Source organism: Delphinus delphis, chromosome 9 (genome assembly GCF_949987515.2).
Source record: "Delphinus delphis chromosome 9, mDelDel1.2, whole genome shotgun sequence".
In the NCBI taxonomy this organism is placed as follows: Eukaryota; Metazoa; Chordata; class Mammalia; order Artiodactyla; family Delphinidae; genus Delphinus; species Delphinus delphis.
In genome coordinates, this window is record NC_082691.1 from 48,200,440 (window position 1) to 48,220,963 (window position 20,524).

At 41.3% G+C, this 20,524-nt stretch overlaps 1 protein-coding gene across 1 annotated transcript in view; it reads left to right on the forward strand.

The window, feature by feature from the left end:
- The window catches only part of SLC25A13 (solute carrier family 25 member 13), a 214,526-nt gene that overhangs the window by 69,163 nt on the left and 124,839 nt on the right, over positions 1-20,524 (forward strand). The gene's annotated exons all lie outside the window — the stretch shown is intronic.

Below are 20,524 nucleotides of genomic sequence, written 5' to 3' on the forward strand. Positions count from 1 at the left end.
AGACAGCATATATATGGGTCTTGAAAAACAAGTACCCATTCAGCAAGCCTGTGTCTTTTGGTTGGAGCATTTAATCCATTCATGTTTAAGGTAATTATCGATATGTGTGTTTCTATTACCATTTCCTTAATTGTTTTGGGTTTGTTTTTGTAGGTCCTTTTCTTCTCTTGTGTTTCCCACGTAGAGAAGTTCCTTTAGCATCTGCTGTAGAGCTGGTTTGGTGGTGCTGAATTCTCTTAGCTTTTGCTTGTCTGTAAAGCTTTTGATTTCTCCATCGAATCTGAATGAGATCCTTAATGGGTAGAGTAATCTTGGTTGTAGGTTCTTCCCTTTCATCACTTTAAGTATATCATGCCACTCCCTTCTGGCCTGTAGAGTTTCTGCTGAGAAATGAGCTGTTTAACCTTATGGGAATTCCCTTGTATGTTACTTGTTGTTTTTCCCTTGTTTTCAATAATTTTTCTTTCTCTTTAATTTTTGCCAATTTGATTATTATGTGTCTCAGCCTGTTTCTCCTTGGGTTTATCCTGTATCGGACTCTCTGCACTTCCTGGACTTGGGTGGCTATTTCCTTTCCCATGTTAGGGAAGTTTTCGACTATAACCTCTTCAAATATTTTCTTGGGTTCTTTCTCTCTCTTCTCCTTCTAGGACTCCTATAATGTGAATGTTGTTGCGTTTAATGTTGTCTCAGAGGTCTCTTAGGCTGTCTTCATTTCTTTTTATTCTTTTTTCTTTATTCTATTCTTTATTCTGTTCACCATTCTGTCTTCCAGGTCACTTATCCATTCCTCTGCCTCAGTTATTCTACTATTGATTCCTTCTAGTGTATTTTTCATTTCAGTTGTTGTGTTATTCATTTCTGTTTGTTTGTTCTTGAATTCTTCTAGGTCTTTGTTAAACATTTCTTGCATCTTCTTGATCTTTGCCTCCATTCTTTTTCCAAGGTCCTGGATCATCTTCACTATCATTATTCTGAATTCTTTCCTGGAAGGTTGCCTATCTCCACTTCATTTACTTGTTTTTCTGGGGTTTTATCTTGTTCCTTCATCTGGTACATAGCCTTCTGCCTGTTCATCTTGTCTGTCTTTCTGTGAATGTGGGTTTTGTTCCACAGGCTGAAGGACTGTAGTTCCTCTTGCTGCTGCTGTCTGCCCTCTGGTGGATGAGGCTATCTAAGAGGCTTGTGCAAGTTTCCTGATGAGAGGGACTGGTGTTGGGTAGAGCTGGCTTTTGCTCTGGTGGGCAGAGCTCAGTAAAACTTTAATCCATTTGACTGCTGATGAGTGGGGCTGGGTTCCCTCCCTGTTGGTTGTTTGGCCTGCGGCAACCAGACACTAGAGCCTGCAGGCTCTTTGGTGGGGCTAATGGCGGACTCTGGGAGGGCTCATGCCAAGGAGTACTTCCCAGAACTTCTGCTGCCAGTGTCCTTGTCCTCAGGGTGAGCCACAGCCCCCCACCTCTTCTGCAGGTCACCCTCCAACGCTAGCAGGTAGGTCTGGTTCAGTCTCTCCTGGGGTCACTGCTCTTTCCCCTGGGTCCTGATTCACACACTACTTTGTGTGTGCCCTCCAAGTGTGGTGTCTCTGTTTCCCCCAGTCCTGTCAGAGTCCTGCAGTCGAATCCCGCTAGGCTTCAAGGTCTGATTCTCTAGGAATTCCTCCTCCCGTTGCCGGACCCCCAGGTTCAGAAGCCTGACGTGGGGCTGAGAACCTTCACTCCAGTGGGTGGACTTCTGTGCTATAAGTGTTCTCCAGTCTGTGAGTCACCCACCCAGCAGTTATGGGATTTGATTTTATTATGATTGCGCCCCTCCTGTCGTCTCGTTTTGGCTTTTCCTTTGTCTTTGGTTGTGGGGTATCTTTTTTGGTGAGTTCAAGTGTCTTCCTGTCGATTATTGTTCAGCAGTTAGTTGTGATTCTGGTGTTCTCGCAAGAAGGAGTGAGAGCACATCCTTCTACTCCACCATCTTGGTTTAGGCTCCTCTCAACCCATGTTGTTGAAGGGTCAACTGTATAAAGGGATGAGGAGGAAAGGGAGGGGAGTTGGGGGTGGGGAGAGAGGGAGAGATTTATTAGGAGGAATTGGCTCATGCAATTATGGAGGCTGAGACCTCTCACTGTCCACCATGTACAAGCTGGAGACCCAGGCAAGTCAGTAGTGTAGTTCATTCTGAATCTGAAAACTTCCATGCCCTCTTCAGGCACACCACCCTCCCAGCCCTGTCATGTGCTCACCAATCTAGAAGCTGCCTGAACCCTGTACTTTTGAAATTTTTATGGAGGCCTCACGATCAGTTATTTAACTGCATATCTAACCCCTCCCCCTTTTAAAAATTGGAGTATAGTTGCTTTACAGTGTTGCGCTAGTTTCTGCTCTACAGCAAAGTGAATCAGCCACATGTATACATATATCCCCTTTTCCTTGGATTTCCTTCACATACAGGTCACCACAAAGCATTGAGTAGAGTTCCCTGTGCTATACAGTCTGTTTTCATTAGTTATCTGTTTTATACATAGTAGTGTATATATCTCAATCCCAATCTCCCAATCCATCCCACCCCCCCATTTCCCCCCTTGGTATCCATACGTTTATCCTCTACGTCTGTGTGTCTATTTCTGCTTTGCAAATAAGTTCATCTATACCATACTTCTAGATTCCACATATGTGCGTTAATATACAACATTTGTTTTTCTCTTTCTGACCTCACTCTGTATGACAGTCTCTAGGTCCATCCATGTCTCTACAAATGACCCAGTTTTGTTCCTTTTTATGGATGAGTAATATTTAGTACATCTTCTTTATCCATTCCTCTGTTGATGGACATTTAGGTTGCTTCCATGTCCTGGCTATTGTAAATAGTGCTGCAATCAACATTGGGGTGCATGTATCTTTTCAAATTATGGTTTTCTCTGGGTATATGCCCAGGAGTGGGATTGTTGGGTCATATGGTAGTTCTATTTTTAGTTTTTTAAGGAACTGCCATACTGTTCTCCACAGTGGCTGTATCAATTTACATTCCCGCCAACAGTGCAAGAGGGTTCTCTTTTCTCCACACCCTCTCCAGCATTTATTGTTTGTTGATTTTTTGATGCTGGCCATTCTGACTGGTGTGAGATAATACCTCATGTAGTTTTGATTTGCATTTCTCTAGTACTTAGTAACGTTAAGCATCTTTTCATGTGTTTGTTGGCCATCAGTATGTCTTCTTTGAAGACCTGTCTATTTAGGTCTTCCACCCATTTTCTGATTGGATTTTTTTTTTGTTATTGAGCTACATGAGCTGTTTGTATATTTCGGAAGATTAATCCCTTGTCAGTTGCTTTGTTTGCAGTATTTTCTCCCATTCTCAGGGTTGTCTTTTCTTCTTGTTTATGGTTTCTTTTGCTATGCAAAAACTTTTAAGTTTCTTTTTTTAAAATAAATTTATTTATTCAATTTATTTTTGGCTGCATTGGGTCTTCGTTGCTGCACGTGGGCTTTCTCTAGTTGCGGTGAACGGGGGCTACTCTCTTCATTGTGGTGCGCAGCCTTCTCACTGCGGTGGCTTCTTGTTGCAGCGCATGGGCTCTAGGCACGTGGGCTTCAGTAGTTGTAGCATGCAGGCTCAGTAGTTGTGGCGCATGGGCTTAGTTGCTTTGCGGCATGTGGGATCTTCCTGGACCAGGGCTCAAACCTGTGTCCTCTGCATTAGTAGGCAGATTCTTAACCACTGAGCCACCAGGGAAGCCCTGCTTTTAAGTTTCATTAGGTCCCGTTTATTTTTGTTTTTATTTTCATTACTCTAGGAGGTGGGTCAAAAAAGACCTTGCTGCAATTTATCTCAAAGAGTGCTCTGCCTATGTTTTCCTCTTAAGAGCTTTATAGTGTCCGGCCTTACATTTAGGTCTTTAATCCATTTTGAGTTTACTTTTGTGTGTGGTGGTAGGGAGTGTTCTAATTTCATTCTTTCACATGTAGCTGTACACTAACAACAGAGATCACAAAGAGAGATTAAGGAAACAATCCCATTTACCATTGCAACAAAAAGAATAAAATAACTAGGAATAAACCTACCTAAAGAGGCAAAAGACCTGTACTCAGAAAACTGTAAGATGCTGATGAAAGAAATCAAAGGCAACACAAAGAGATGGAGAGATATACCATGTTCTTGGATAGGAGGAATCAACATTGTGAAAATGGCTATACTACCTTTTCCCCTTTCTAGAGAATAGGGGATGCCCTGAAAATTTCAAGCTTCTAATCATTCCTTGGCCTTTGTGGTAACCAGTTCCCATCCAGGAGTCCACCAAGAGATGCTTAGTAGAAGACTCATCAGATTGATTTCTAACATAGAGTCCATGTTCAACCTACACCAGAAAAGTTGGCAATGAACCAGCTGCTGGTAAAGATGATTAAAAGGGGAAGCAGGATAGCAAGTGTACATACTACTGTAGTTCTGCTTCATTTTATTTTTAAATATTTGTTTTATTTATTTATTTTCCTTAATTTTTTGGCTGCATCGGGTCTTAGTTGCGGCACTCGGGATCTTTTCATTGCAGCGTTGGCTCTTCGTTGTGGCGTACAGGTTCCTCTCTAGTTGTCACACGCAGGGTTCAGAGTGCTCGGGCTCGGTAGTTGCAGCGTGCAGGCTCTCTAGTTGAGGCACGTGGGCTCAGTTAGTTGTGGCTCGCGGCATGTGGGATCTTAGTTCCCGGTCCAGGGATCGAACCCACGTCCCCTGCATTGGAAGGTGGATTCTTTACCACTGGACCACCAGGGAAGTCCCTGCTTCATTTGAATTTTCTCTGCAAGTTCATCTAAATGTACATTTTCAAAAAGAAAACTATATTAAATGAGCAAAAAGAAAAAAGGGAAAATATTAAAAGTGTCACTAATTAACCCTGTAACGGTGCAAATTCAGGCTCAGCACAGCTGGTGATTGGCACATGGCCCCCAGGTGGCTAGTTCTGTGGATTCATTCCTGGTGAATAATTGAACTCCCAATAAAGTGACTCTTCATTTTACATGATTTAGGTCTTTTGATTCCATTTGTAGCATTATGGAGGGATGTTACTCTGTATCTGGAAGGTGACCACTTCTTACCACCTTTGCTGAGAGGCATGACCATCCCTCGCTGAGATTATTGTAATGGCCTCTTAACAAGTCTCCCTGCGTCTATTCTTGCTTCCCTGCAGTCTGTTCAGCACAGCAGCCAGAGTGATCCTATTAAGACCTAAGTTGGGTCGTGTTACTCTCTGGCTCACACTCTTTTATGGCTCCCCATGTCACTCCAAGTAAAAGCCAAAGTCCTTACTGTGCCCAGCAAGGCCTTACTGTGCCCACTCTCTCCTTCCCTCACCCTTCTACTTCATCTCCTACAATTCCTCTCCCCACTTAGTCTGTTCCAGCCCCAGTGGCCTTCTTGCTGCACCGTGAACACACCATGTGCGGTCTCACCGCAATGCCTGCGCACTTCCTCTTCCCCCAAGAAGTAGGTCTTCGTGCTGATGACAGCTTCTTAGGAAGGCTTTACCTGAACGTGCTGTTTTAAATTGTACCCCCAACATGCCTTTCTCCTTATAGGGCAGTGTATCTCATGGTGGTTATCTGGTCACATAAGGATTTTATTAATTGGTTTATTGTCTCCCCCTCTGCCTTCTCACACACACTGGGCTGAAGCTTCAAGAAGGCAGGGATTTTTGTCTATTTGGCTCACTGCTGAACCTGCAGATCCTAGACAGTGCGGCTGGCACACAGGAGCACTCTGTATTTAGTAAATGAATTTGAATGGATTGGACACATAAAGTGCTATGAGTGTGGGAGGTATGATTATCAAGCTGATGGGGGATGGAATTCTCAGGCTGTCTTCTGGTTCCATATTGAAATTCAACATATTAAAACACCTGGTTTTCATTTTTTCCTAGGAACTCTATGACATTTTATGCCATCTCTCTCTGTAACAGGTGCTGAAACTTTTAGCTAATCTTTTTTCTTATCCTGTTTTCACGTTTATCCTCTCCAAATAGGCTGGTACCACAGTAGTCTGGGGTCATTCTTGTTTTTGTAAAATTACTGTGAGCGATTCTTTGTATTGAGAAAAACACCCATATGATTAGGTTCTTGATCCTTTTGAGACTCCTGCCCCTCCCCTTCAGCACCCTGTGAAGGCCAAAGAGTTGGCTAGCTGGGGACCGTTTGTCTCTGCCTCTCTCTTCCCTGCTTATGGTCTGGTGAGTCACAGCTTTCTTCAGCAGAGTCGAATAAATGCAGCCACGTCTCTCCTCTTTTAATAGATTTTAGTTCACACCATTCTTCCAGTTATTAACTTAGAATACAATTTTTACAAATTCACTAAGGGGGTTGCATTTCCATCTAGGGAAAACCTCCCTTGAAAGTACCTGGGATTCGCTGAACATGGAAAACCTCTTTTTGTGGCTTTATGATTTCCTGATTAATGCTTTCTTCTAGAGTTTTGTTTTGTTTTTTAGTTTAAATCAGGAAATAAAAGTTACCAATTAAGGAAAAAGCATTAAAATACTGATGTTGCTTTTCCACAATTAGCAGTAATTGTACCTAGAAAAAGCAAAAGAGTCTCAAAAGTCTTGTAGCTGAATTTGCTTTTGCAAAAATATAAAAGTACTCCCAACAGTTTCTAATTTTGATTATTATTATTTTTTTACAATTGCTCTTCTGTGTTGTAATTGCCTGCTTAAAAAAAACTTGCTATTATTATGAGACCTTTATAAATAGGACTTGTTAATGAATGCAGAGATAGTATAGAATAGGATGGGGCAACATATTGGACAGAAAATTTTTCTTGCCTTTTTTTTGGAATTTATATAGGTTCTTCCAGAGAGTAAAATAAACTATAAACCTAAGTAGAGCAGGCTTACATAGCTATAATAAATGCTTTTGGTTATTTTAATGAGAATCTACGTTCATGGGTGGCCTGTGTTAATAGGTGTATTTATTGTGTTTTGTTAGTGATTATTTGTATAGCAAAACATAATTAAATATGAAAAACTTACATTTTTCTTTACCAGATCTTGTGCCAATTCTTAAGTGAATTATGTTCATGTAGTAAAATTTAAATTAATCTGTATCGAGGATAGGGGTGGAAATAGCATTCTGTTTATTGTAGGTATTGGGTAAAATCCAGAACTACTACTTAATCAGAATATTGTAAGCAGAAAATGCTTTTTGTGTCAGTTCTCATTAGTAATGTTTCTTAAGTTTTTAGGCTACTTTTCTCAGCAATGACAGTTTATACAATTTAGTTTTAATTTTTAAGTTTCATTTGAAATCCTAGAGTGTCTTAGATAATCATTTAGAACATGAATCGTTATAGAGGCATCAGAGATGTGACTGAATCTGTACTGATCCCAGTATATCTTGAACATGTTTTGCTTAAAGATTTACCTGTGCTATCAGTTTGTTTCTCATGATTTACCTCATTTCAGAGCAGAATGTTGAAACCAAAATGGGGTATACATTTAATATCAAATAACTTTTTCCTTGCCAACCACACCTCAGCCCCTGGACTGAACATGGTGTTTGAAGTTTTATTCAGTTACGTGAGTATTTGTGGAGCAGTGGGAGGTGTAAGCATGGCACCTGAGGCTAAGTCATTCCATTTTGTGTGGCCATTTCTTCCTCATTTTGAATTAGGAAACAGATGTGGGAAGGAGAAAAAAGATCCCAGTTCATCATCATAGTTCTTTCTGGTACCTCAAGCCTCACAACTAAGAACTTATTTGTTCTTGGCCGAGCTGTCTCTTTACTCTTAGGTTGACTGAGGACAGCTTTGGGGCTGCCTCCTGAACCTTACTTGATCAGTACCCCCAGCCCCACTTCCAGCGTTTTGGAGCCTGCCTTTCTCCTTTTCTGGGAAAGGTGAGAAAGCACGTTAGAGATGGCCGTGCCATTTGATGATTCATTTTCTTTCTGCATGTGTCCTTTAAAATTAACATTGCAGGGGCTTCCCTGGTGGCACAGTGGTTGAGAGTCCGCCTGCCGATGCAGGGGTCACGGGTTCGTGCCCCGGACCGGGAGGATCCCACATGCCGCAGAGCGGCTGGGCCCATGAGCCATGGCCGCTGAGCCTGCGCATCCGGAGCCTGTGCTCCGCAGCGGGAGAGGCCACAACAGTGAGAGGCCCGCGTACCGCAAAAAAAAATTAACATTGCAGATTTAGAGGCCCTTTGTGATGCAGGTGATAGAGGACAAGTTGTTATTGTTTACAGGCTGAGAGATTAGGCTTACATGGAGTTATGATGTGTCTCAGAAAATCGTAATTCCATGGTTTAGGAGCGATAATCTGCTTGGGAATGTGGGTGGGGAGGAGGAGACTCGAAGCATTGAGACTATGTTTGTGGGGCCAAGTACATTGTTTTTCTTAGACAAGGATGCGTATTTGGGGCGGCATTGGATGGAGGGCTGATGGAGATTATTGGGGACAGCTGCCATTCTTCATGCAGGCATTGCTCTAGAACATGCTGTATAAACTGCATATTACCACTTCTAAACTATAGAACACATCAGTAAATTTTTAAATTTAAAATATTTTAGATAGTGCATGATTTATCCCATACTTTTTCTTTCTTACTATGTGCCTTGATTTTAAGGATCTTATTCTTTAAATTAATTTTGTTACCGAACTTGAGTGCTTTCTCTCTCCTTGTTAGAAATGAGAGTAAAAGTATTTGATGGTCTGAGATGGAATTGATGCAGTTATTTTACAACTTTGAGTAAATTTAAGGTAAAATTTAGAAACCTAAGCCTTCTTTGCTTGCACTGAAATATTATGACTGTATAGATGAGAAGTGTTGCCCCTGAAACTTGGTCTGAGTTCTCTTGTTAATATAAGAGAGATTTCTGCAAATTCAATTTGGAATCAACACGTAGGCACTTTTAAGATTTCTTTTTCATGGTCTTAAATACAGAAAACCATAATCTATTTTAAGCTTCTTATAAATGATGGAGCACTTGTTTACATGTGTAAAATGACTCTATCTAAGTAGTGTATTGAAGTTCATGTTCATGTTTGCTATTTAATGACACCTAATGATATTCAACGAAGGGTTATGCTAAACCAAAGAGAAAATGTGTTACCCAGGCAACTGCCTCAGGCAGACTAGAGATTCAGGCATATGGCTCTGTAGTATACATTATTTCAGCATTTTTAAGCGTAAAGAACCACACATGTAATTGACTGTGAAAAATTACTGCTCAGTTACTGTATTGTATGGTCATAATAGAAGTAAATGAATACGTCATTGTTATTGGAACAAGTCTGTTGGGAACCACTTGTAGACTCTACTATTTAAGAAGCAAAAATACAATAAGAAGAAAATAGCTGGTTTAATTAACATGTAAAATTGGGTTAATTTGAATTCAGCTGGCACAGCAGATATTAATGTTGGCTTTTTTTGTGTGCGTGTGATATTCTGGCTTAAGCCTATGTACTTCTGTTTCTTTTGGCCACACCATAAATAATTTTATTTAAAAAAATATGATAAAGGCTATTTCAGTCATTGAATTTTTGCTTGCTAAGGGCTTATGTTCTGATCACATCAAAAAAGGTTTTTGCGTGTATCCATAATGTAAGTTTTATAAGTGAAAGAAAATGTTAAAATATTTGAGTAACTGATAATGTTTTTTCAAAGGGCAATCAGTAAAACTTGATTTCATGTATTTTTTAAAAATTTAGTTTACTGCTTTTTAGTCAGAGTGCCTAGCTGGACAGTTACTGCATTGGCAGATGCGAGACAGTAGCACATTTGCTCTTGTCACTTTTTGTGTGTCTGTGCTTATTTAGATGCTTCTTACTTGTTTCCGAATATCATTTTAATCATCGTCACCTTGCTTCAGAGTTCCAGAAAAACGCATTGAGAAAGGCATTGTGTTCCGATTACAAAATGATTTAACTCAATCAATTTTTTGTGTTTTAAAATGCCATTTGGGCAAAGAACACCCACAGATAGTACGGGCCTGCGAAGGTTGTTCCTTGAGCTGTCTACTGTGCCGTAGGTACTCACATAGTCTCTGGAGTGCAGGGCGCTTTTGTGTTTTTCGGCTCTAAACTAATCAAACTGGAGACTGAAGTCAGATATGCAAAGGGTTTGGCAGCATGTACTCGACGGGAAGCATTTAAAGTATGTAACTGGTTTCTAGTGGCAATCTAACAGCTAACCTGCTACTTTATGCAGTGATAGGCCAGTGTACGGTGGTCCTTAAAAAATGCTAGTTAACAAATTTACTTGCCTGCTGGCTTTCCAGTTACTGATTTATCGGGCTTATCTGCAGTTTATCTCCCTGTTATCCTTCTTCATTTGCCATTTTATTTATTTTCATTTTTATTTATTTATTTGTTTTTGGCTGCTCTGCACAGCATGTGGGATGTTAGTTCCCTGACCAGGGATCCCATGCCCCCGGCACTGGAAGCATGGAGTCTTAACCACGGGACTACCAGGGAAGTCCCTTTTTTAAAAATTTATTTTTATTTTTATTTTTTGGCATTTGCCATTTTAATAATGTTGAAAGCCTTCTCATCCAGCCTTGAAAGAATAAGGGAAGATCTAGGAAACCTAGATTAAAAAAAAAAAAAAATCTACTTTGCTTACCCAAGTGGATTTTCCAGTATGGTTTATAACTACTTCTCCCTTTTTTCACCACTGGTCTTTCTCCTTTTCAACTTTTTCCCCCATTAAAGGCAATCCCCAATTTAAAATGAGTTGCTCATAGTGTTTTTAGTAACTTTGTATACATTTTATTTTTATAGTTATTATAAAATATTGGCTATATTCCTTGTGTTGTACAGTATATCTGTGTAGCTTAATTTTTACATGATAATTTGTACCTCTTAATCCCCTACCCCTATATTGCCTTTAACCCCTTCCTTGTCCCCAGTGGTAACCACTGGTTTGTTCTCTATATCTGTTGAGTCTCCTTCTTTTTTGTTATATTCACTAGTTTGTTGTATTTTTTATATTCCACATAAGTGGTATCATACAGTATTTGTCTTTATTTGTCTGATTTATTTCACTTAACATAATACCCTCCAAGTCCATCCATGTTGCTGCAAATGGCAAAATTTCATTCTTTTTTATGGCTGAGTAGTATTTCACTGTGTATGTATATTTGTGTGAGTGTGTGTGTGTGTATATCTCACCTCTTCTTTATCCATTCATCTGTTGATGGACACTTAGGTTGCTTCCGTATCTTGGCAATTGTAAATAATGCTGCTATGAACATTGGGGTGCATGTAACTTTTCGAATTAGTGTTTTCTTTTTCTTCAGATATATACCCAGGAGTGGAATTGCTGGGTCACATGGTAGTTCTATTTTTATTTTTATTTATTTATTTTTTTTGCGGTACACGGGCCTATCACTGCTGTGGCCTCTCCCGTTGCGGAGCACAGGCTCCGGACGCGCAGGCTCAGCGGCCATGGCTCACGGGCCCAGCCGCTCTGCGGCATGTGGGATCTTCCCGGACCGGGGCACAAACCCGTGTCCCCTGCATCGGCAGGCCGACTCTCAACCACTGCGCCACTAGGGAAGCCCTATTTTTAAGTTTTTGAGAAACCTCCGTACTGTTTTCCACAGTGGCTACACCAATTTACATTCCTACCGACAGAGTACACTTTTCTATTAACAAAAACCCAAGTGTTTGGATAGATCTCAAAATGCTGTTTACCCCATGATGTAATAAAGAGTATCTGTGGTACATATTACTGAACTCAATATTGGTAATTATTCAGAATAGGAACAATGTAATATAAGATAGCTTTTTTTAGGTACTTTTTTACAATAATGATATATTGAAGAAATAACAGTATAGAGTCTTATGGAGATAGAGAATCTGATTTGTTTCTAGTTTTAAAAAGCCTGTGGTGGTTCTTTTCCTTGATGCAGCCTCACTCTTGTGGGGATTGTTCATGATTAAAGCTTTTCTATAACTCAAAGTTAAAAGATGGGAGGTTGGGGGAGGTGGCTGGACACAGGGACAGATTCTCCTGAAGTTCTTGGGCGGTATTATTTAACAGGGAAGGAAAGAAGCAATGGGGTGTAGAGCATGTGTAGGTGAAAGACACTTTTCAGTGTGTAACTGAGAGAGCTGTTAGCAAAAGTGAAGTAGAACGGGGATGGATCATACTTGCTCGACATGTTTGATCCCGCTGATAAGGAAGAAAGTATTAGAGGTAGAAGAACACCCTGTATAAATGCCAGCAGTTGGCACAGTCCGCCTTGGGCAGCTCAAATACTGTTTGAAATGAACTGCAAAGCAGTGGCCAGACAGGTAGATCTGGAAGCATGGGCATATCACTCACCGAGTTAAGCTCGTAATTACAAGAGCCTTTATATTTATCTTCTTTTGGCAATATGGGAGCAGTGATATATGCAGAGGTGGTATTTATAAGCTAAATTTATGATAACAATACAGTAAAATTGCTAATAAAATCTTTAATAGGTTTTTAAAGCCAGGCAGTAGCCTGCTTGTTTGAACAACATTCAAGCTGTCAGATTTCATTGGAGCCATTGAATTTAAATAGCCCCTTGGCGAACGCTGCAGTGAGATTTGAACCTGAATGCATGGTAGGGTTGAGGAACCCAGCTGGCCTCAGGACAGATGCACTCCTGGGAACGCCAGGCCGGTGCCGGAGCCAGGCTGGACACGGATCCTCCCTCTGACTGAAGACAGAAGAAAATGGGATTGTAGCGTGAAAAGCACTGGAGAGAGCACCTGTAAGAGATCAGGAAAGGGGGTCTGTTCCAACTTGCCCAGCAAGATCATGCTGCCCGTTAGGCAAGGGAAAACTACAACTTGAGCCTCCTTCTACCTTATTACTGATGGTTTTTAGAATATAAAATGAGGTAATAACTTATTGTCTCTTTCTAGAATGTGTTAAGAACAGTTGCGTTAAATTTACATAATTAGGGCCGTTGAGGCTTAGTTTGTTTGCTCACTGACCATCAACTGGAATATTAAATAAAATCTTTATTTATGACCTCTTTCATCATCTGCCTAAGTAGCGGTTTTTGTAACCTCAGTAACTTCGGGGCCTCAGAGTCTCTGCTTCTCTGGCGGCTGCAGGCACCAGGCATCCCAAGGGCACACATGATGTGCTCCTGGGCTTTAAAAACTGTGTGCTTTGACTTCTAGGACAAGCCCCCCAGCTCTGTCTAGAGAGCGTATCCTGGATTTGATCACTTCTGTTTTTCTCTCTCCTGCTATGACCCCGGTCCCACCAACTGCAGCCACTTCCAACTGGACTCGTGCTCCAGGGTTTCCTGAGTGTTCTTTCCAGGAGCTCACATCACCCCCCTGCATAAAACCCTCCAACATGGCTGTTTCCCATGTGTGCTTGGAATGAAATCCACACAGCCTGTATGCCCTGCACCCTCCTTCATCCCCGTCTCTCTCCCTGCCCCCCACCCCTGTACTCTCCAGCCACTCAGGTGTCTCCCTGTGCCATGGAACTTGGCAGGGTTGGCTGGTCATAGGTCCAGACCTCACACTGAGGTTTCTTCCACCAGAATACCCTTGCTCCAGATCTTCCCGTGCTTCCTCCTTTTCATCATTCAGATCTTAATACCACCCCCCAGAAGGCATTTCCTCACCACCTATCTCCATCATTCTCAAGTTTGGCTGGGTGGGAAGTTAAAAAACAACAACAACAACAAAAAAACCGGATGGTTGCTCTGATCCCTCCTCATACCCATTAGGTAGGCTCTCTGGGGCTAAGAAGCACTATCTTAATGTATTTCTCAATTTTGTCCTCTACACAGCAGTTATCTGATCTAGAACCATCTCATCTTTATGTAGGTATGTTTGAGCTCATTGTCTGCCTTCTCCACTGGAATGGAACTCCTTGAGGACATGGATTCTGTCAATCTTATTCATTTTCATAGTACCCTTAGCGCCTAGGGCATTGCCTGGCGTATGCTAAGTGCGGGGTACATATATGTTTGGGGCCCTGAACAATGAATATTTCCAGGGCATTTGGGAGGGAGATAAAAGAACTGGAAACCCCCCAAAGCTATTAAAGATGTTAAAGTCATGGAGGCCAAAACTGTTTTGATAAACTGGCCATCACAGGAGAGCCCAGTTCTGTTTTTGTTTTTTTTTGTTTTTTTCGCTTGACATTCACAGATACTTGAACCTGGGTGGTCTGGTGGTTGGAGCCCAGTTTTTGGAGTTAGATTTTACTTTCATCTCTGCCATTATTCCTGGACAGCTGTTTGGCTTCTGTTGTAACACACGGAAGAAGGTTATAAGGAGAAGTTATTTTTGTGAAGCACTCTTATGGTTAGGAACCTTAAGTAAAAGTGGTAATTGGATTTTGAGATGCTGCACTGTCTATTACCAAACTTCCTAAAGTCTAAACAGATCAGCTCCTTACGTGCAGTTGCTTAAACTTTCATAGCCACGGGAGTTGGCCTGGAGATAGGAGCCAGGCGGGAGATGAGAGGGACCACACAGGGTACAAGCCATTGCTGAGCGAGAGTAAGCAACAGCAGGGAGGAAGAGAACTGGAGCTTATCCACCTTGGATGGCCAGAGTGAGTGGGAGTCTTTCAACTGTTTGCTTCTTTTTTCAGCTCTCCCTACCCCCACCCATTTTGTTCAGTCCTTCTGCCACTACCCAAATTTAAGGTGCTTGCTGTTTTGTTTCATAGAAATTTTTATTCTCTTTCTTACTACACAAATAATTCAATATGTGTGTTATTGAAAAGATTAGAAAATGTGGACAAGCAAAAAGAAAAAACCTTAAATTTCTAGTATTTTAACTACCTGGAGATACACCCATGACTAACTCTTTGGTGTTCATCCTTCAAACTCTTTGTGTGTGTGTATAAGATACGATTTTTGTCTATTTTTCACAAAATAGGCTTTTTTTCTACATACATTTGTGTAACTGATTTTGTACTTAATAACATGAATTTGTTTATTGCAGTTTGTAGTGGTTGGACAGTTGTCAGTGTCTGAATGGTCCTTTATTTAATCAGTCATGAATTGTTGCATATTGAGGTTGTTTTCACTTGTTTCACTGTTATCAACAATGCTGCTTGAACATTCCTGTAGAGAAAAGAAAAGTTTGCACACATTCACTGATGATGTTTTAGGGTAAATTCCTGGAAGTGCGACTGTGGTGTCAAGGAGTGTGGGCGTTATCAGGACTCTTGCTGTATTGTTGGATTGTCCTCCGGAGAGTGTAGTGCCATAAACTTCTATCCCCGTGTCGTAAGGAGCCTTTCTTTCTCCTTCAGATCTTCATGATTCTTCCCTGGATTCAACCAACAATCTCCCCAACTCCAGGCTCTTCTCCCTCCAGTTCATTTAACTCTCCTCTGCCAGGTTGAAGGGTCTGAAGCCCAAATTCATCATGTCACTAAAAGTTCTAGATTTTATCTGCCATTAGGAACTCCATACCTTCCTTTGTGCTTGCCCTCCCTCCAGCACACTTGCACTTCTTGTGCCTCTTCATCTCCAGCCTTCCTTCCTTGGTTCCTGGCTCACCGTCTACTCCCCCAGACCTCCAGTTGTTTGGGGCAGAAATTGCCCTTTTCATCTATGTGTTCCCAGCACTGGCCTGTGCTCAGCACATAGAGCAGGTGCTGAATTGGAGTCAATGGCCTTTCCTTTCCCCACCTGCCATCTCTACTTGATCATCTCCCCTCTTTTACAAGACTGATGTTACATGACCACATGGTCACATCTTCCCTCTGATGTCACGTGTTCCTAATTTCACAGACTTTCTCCATCTCCTCCTTTTTCTCAATATAACAATAATCTTTCCATCCTCTGAATTCATGGAGTAATTTATCTCCAGTTCTCTTATATTACCTACCATTTTTTCTATAATATCATAATTTTCCATCTATATTCTCTGTTATAAGTCTTTCCAGGCTGAGAGCTTTCCCTTGCAAAGTTGAGAAGGGGCGGGGAAGGAAGCCTACAGTTATGCTAATGTAAAAAGCACTGACATCATTTTGGTATGTATCCTAGTATCTTCCTCTGTCCATAGTAGACATGTAATCTTACATCATCCTAAGCATAATGTCCAGAGGCACTCCACTTTTAATCCTTTCCTCCTTGGCTCAGTATGTGACTGCAGTATGTACTGCTGTAGCTGTTTTACCGAGACTTTAAAGGACTTGTAACATAGCTGCTGTTATAAATGTCTTTCAGAAGAACAATAGCTCTGGTGGTTTGGAGAACAAAAATGACTTGCTTAAAAAAATCTCTGCTCGTGTCAGAACCATGAAATAGAGTAGCTGGAAACCTACTCTCCCCTAATCTTTTTTTTTTTCCACTGGTTTGTGCACTTTCTCGTAGATGTACTTTTTTTTTTTTAACATCTTTATTGGAGTATAATTGCTTTACAATGGTGTGTTAGTTTCTGCTTTATAACAAAGTGAGTCAGCTATACATATACATATATCCCCATATCTCCTTCCTCCTGCATCTCCCTCCCACCCTCCCTATCCCACCCCTCTAGGTGGCACAAAGCACTGAGCTGATCTCCCTGTGCTATGTGGCTGCTTCCCACTAGCTATCTGTTTTACATTTGGTAGTGTATGTATGTCCATGCCACTCTCTCACTTAGTCCCAGCCTACCATTCCCCCTCTCCGTGTCCTCAAGTCCATTCTCTACGTCTGCGTCTTTATTCCCGTCCTGCCCCTAGGTTCTTCAGAACCATTTTTTTTTTTTTTTTTAGATTCCATATATATGCGTTAGCATACGGTATTTGTTTTTCTGTTTTTGACTTACCTCACTCTGTATGACAGACTTAAGGTCCATCCACCTCACTACAAATAACTCAGTTTTGTTTCTTTTTATGGTTGAGTAATATTCCATTGTATACATGTGCCACATCTTCTTTATCCATTCATCTGTTGATGGACACTTAGGTTGCTTCCGTGTCCTGGCTCTTGTAAATAGAGCTGCAGTGAACATTGTGGTGCTGTTTTTGAATTATGGTTTTCTCAGGGTATATGCCCAGTATTGGGATTGCTGGGTTGTATGGTAGTTCTATTTTTAGTGTTTTAAGGAACCTCCATACTGTTAGTTGCTGCAGGTGAGCATTAGTGTCATATCGTGACTGTTCCTCTTAGACGCTAGATGTAGAGCTCATCAGAGTTGTGTGATTTATTTTAGAGGGCATCTAACATTGTCCAAGAAGTTTGGGAAGTTGAGGGCAGAAAAGGAACTAAGTGAGCTCACCAGCCAGGTCTGAACTTGATTAAGCTGGTATCCTTTGTTGTAACGTACGCTAATACCCATTAAATCTGCAAAGCAAGACTGGAATACTGTTTACACAAAAAATATGTATACCTATGTAAATGTTTTTAGATATCACGCTGTAAATGAATATAGTACTATATAATTATTCTGATAGCCTTCTAGTCAGATTACCTTGAAAATCCAAAATGATCTTGATGAACAGTAAAACATTATGATTTCATAGTTCATCTGTATACCTCCTACATAGATGTATAATACTTGTGTCTAACAGGATTACCAAATTACATACCTTTTTGGTATCTGTAACATGCCTAAAATACCGGAGCATTCATTGGCCAGTTACAGTTATGAAACCACAATGACATTGCCAGAGGAGGATTTGTTCACCAATATAGATGGCCTTCAGGTTTCTCATACCATTTTGAGAGAGATGAGATTCTCTTTTTCTGGTATTTAAGCCTTCCTTTATTCAGATCATTACATTTAAGAAATGTCCTGGTTCTACATAACACGCTGTGTGATTCGCCTTAACTCACCCACCGTCTATGCAGAGATAATTTATCGATTGATACACTGGCAGCAAGTTCAGCTGATGAGTGTGTGGCTGTATGGTTGTTGGTGCTGCTCTTAGGAGGTCCTGGGGTGTGAGGAGTGGTGGCGAGAAGAAAGCAGCCAATCAGAAACACATTTCTCCTCTGTGCTGCTGCTTCAGTGGTCTGGAGCTGGGCGAGCATGCATCCCTAAGTGAAATGGTTCTGGGCGGTTTCATTCACAGCATTAAGTAGCCTTTGTTTAAAAACTCCTAGTTCTGTGTTTCCAATCTTGGCCTGTGTATTAATATTAGTTTGCTAGGGCTGTCATAACAAAGCACCACACACTAGGTGGCTTAAAGAAAAAACAAAGAATTTTATTGTCTCACAGTTCCAGAGGCTGAGATCAAGGTGTTAGCAAGGTTGCTTCCTTCTGAGGGCCTGTTCCATGCTTCTTCCCTAGCTTCATTCGGGTGGTTTGCTGGCAGTCTTCGGCATTCCTGGGTTTGTAGAAGCATCACCCTGATCTCTGCCTTCATCTTCACGTGGCGCTCTCCCCGTGTGCACGTCTGGGTCCAGATTTCTCCTTTTCATAAGGACTCTAGTCATTTTGGATTGGGTGCCCACCCTACTCCAGTAGGATCTCATCTTAACCAATTACATTTGCAACGATTGCATTCTGAGGTTAGGACTTCAACGTGGATTTTGGGGGGACATAGTTCAACCCCATATTCACCTTTTTCCTGAGGTCCACACTAGTTCTTTTGGCTTCCTGCTGGATACCATACTTCACTGTTCCATGGGTATCTCCAATTTAACACGGTTAGAATTGGTCTTACTCTCTCACAATTCCCTTCTTTTTCCTTTTTTATTTATCTTTGGTGGTGGTGTCATCATCCCACTCAATTATCTAAGTTAGAAGTCTTGGAGTAACTCTTTTCTGGCTGTCAGCCTCTGACCTCCAGTTGCTACCAAGTTTTGTCATTCCTGCCTCAGTTGTATTTCTCCATTTTTCCCCTTTCTCCAATCCTAGTGTTCCGGCTCTGGTTTAGACCCCTGCTGTCTCTAGCTGTCAGGCTGTCTCCCCACGTCTCGTCTTTCCTCTGTTAAATTCATCTTCCACAGCAGTTCCTTTTCTAAAATAAAGATATGAACCTGGTATTTATTAACCCTAAAAACCTCCAGTGACTTCTCACTGCCTGCCAAAAAAAAAAAGGTCAGGATTCTATAACCGGCCTTTAAAGGCCTTTACAGGTGGCTGGCATGATAGCTCAACCACTCTTTTACTCAGCAGGACCATTAGATGCAGGGTCAGTAACACCTTTGTCCTTCTCTAAATACAGCACAGCCCTCTGTACTTAGTTCTTTCCTCAGTGTGGATCGTCCTCCCCCTACCCTTCTCTCTTCTCTCCATCCTCCCATACCGATTGGAATTCTGTCTCGGTCAAATGGGAACCAGGACACTTGGTTTTCAGGCCAAAATGCCAGAAGCCAGTTGTTTCACTGTGCATGAGCCATAACTTCTAATAGTTTTCTCAAAAGTAAAATGAGGAGGTGGAAGGAGTTGATCTCTAAGATCTTTTCAGCTTTAAAATTTGTTCTTTAAATGCCACAGATTCGTGGAGCATTCCTTAATTTCCTTAGATTTATTCCTTAATTTATTATTTATTTATTTATTCCTTAAGGAAGAATAAATCACTTCTCCTCTGTGCCCCTTGATACTTTATCTTTTACTTTTGATACTCAGCTCGTGTTCTGGCAGGGTTACATGCACGCGACTACCTCTCCTTCCCCCAGCAGGCTGTCAGCTCCTTGAGGCCAGCCGGGAACCTTCCACTCATATGTGTTTCCCTTGCCATCCCCACCTGCCCCTGGTCCTGCTCACACACACAAGATTCTCAGTGAGACAGACTCTGTAGCCGAGGAGAAAATGTTCTGGGCAGGTGTTCTTCTGTAATACGTGCCGTTCCTGAATGTTCCCCTGCGTTCGGAAGGATGTGTTTTTGGATGGTGAATGACATAGAGACCATGTAATGAACACACCAGAGTTTTCCTTTCTTTGTGGCATTATTATAATCAGGTGACATTCTGGGAAATAGCTAAGTTAACGTTGTAGCACTTACTTTCTATAAAAATGTGTTCTCTCTATAAGATTTTAAAAGTAATTAAGTGTTCTGTGAAACATGGGAAAGCACTTCTGTTTTCTTTCTCCTTCTATATCCTCGAGACTTGGACTATCCCAATGTATCATTGAAATATTTGTACATTTAAAATACAAAATAGTGGCAAAGAACGTAGTTCTAAGACAGCCTTTGTGGATTTATTTACTCCTTGGAAGTCAAAACATCTGTGGCCTGTTCTGCACCTCCTAATGGATAGATGTAATCATACCATGACCTTGCTCAGAAACTTGTATCTCTGAACGTCTGATCTCATTTCACAGTGTTCTCTTACGTACTTTTCTGTCCAGATAAAATTAGTTCCTCACATTTTCCTTGCACACTCCCTAGCTTTCTTGCACCTGCCTTTCTGCAGGCATTTCCCCTGCCTAAGGTGACCCCCTTTCTATGCCCATTACTGCATACCTGTATTTCACTAATTTTTCGAGACCCAACTCACATTCCATCTCTGCCACAAAGCTTTCTTTGGTTTCCTACCAAAATTCTGTTATCATCATCTTGGTTCCTGTCTTATGATTTGTCTTTCCTGTATAATATTCTAGACTAGTGTTATCTGTCTTACCAGACTAAAAGTACCTTGGGGTC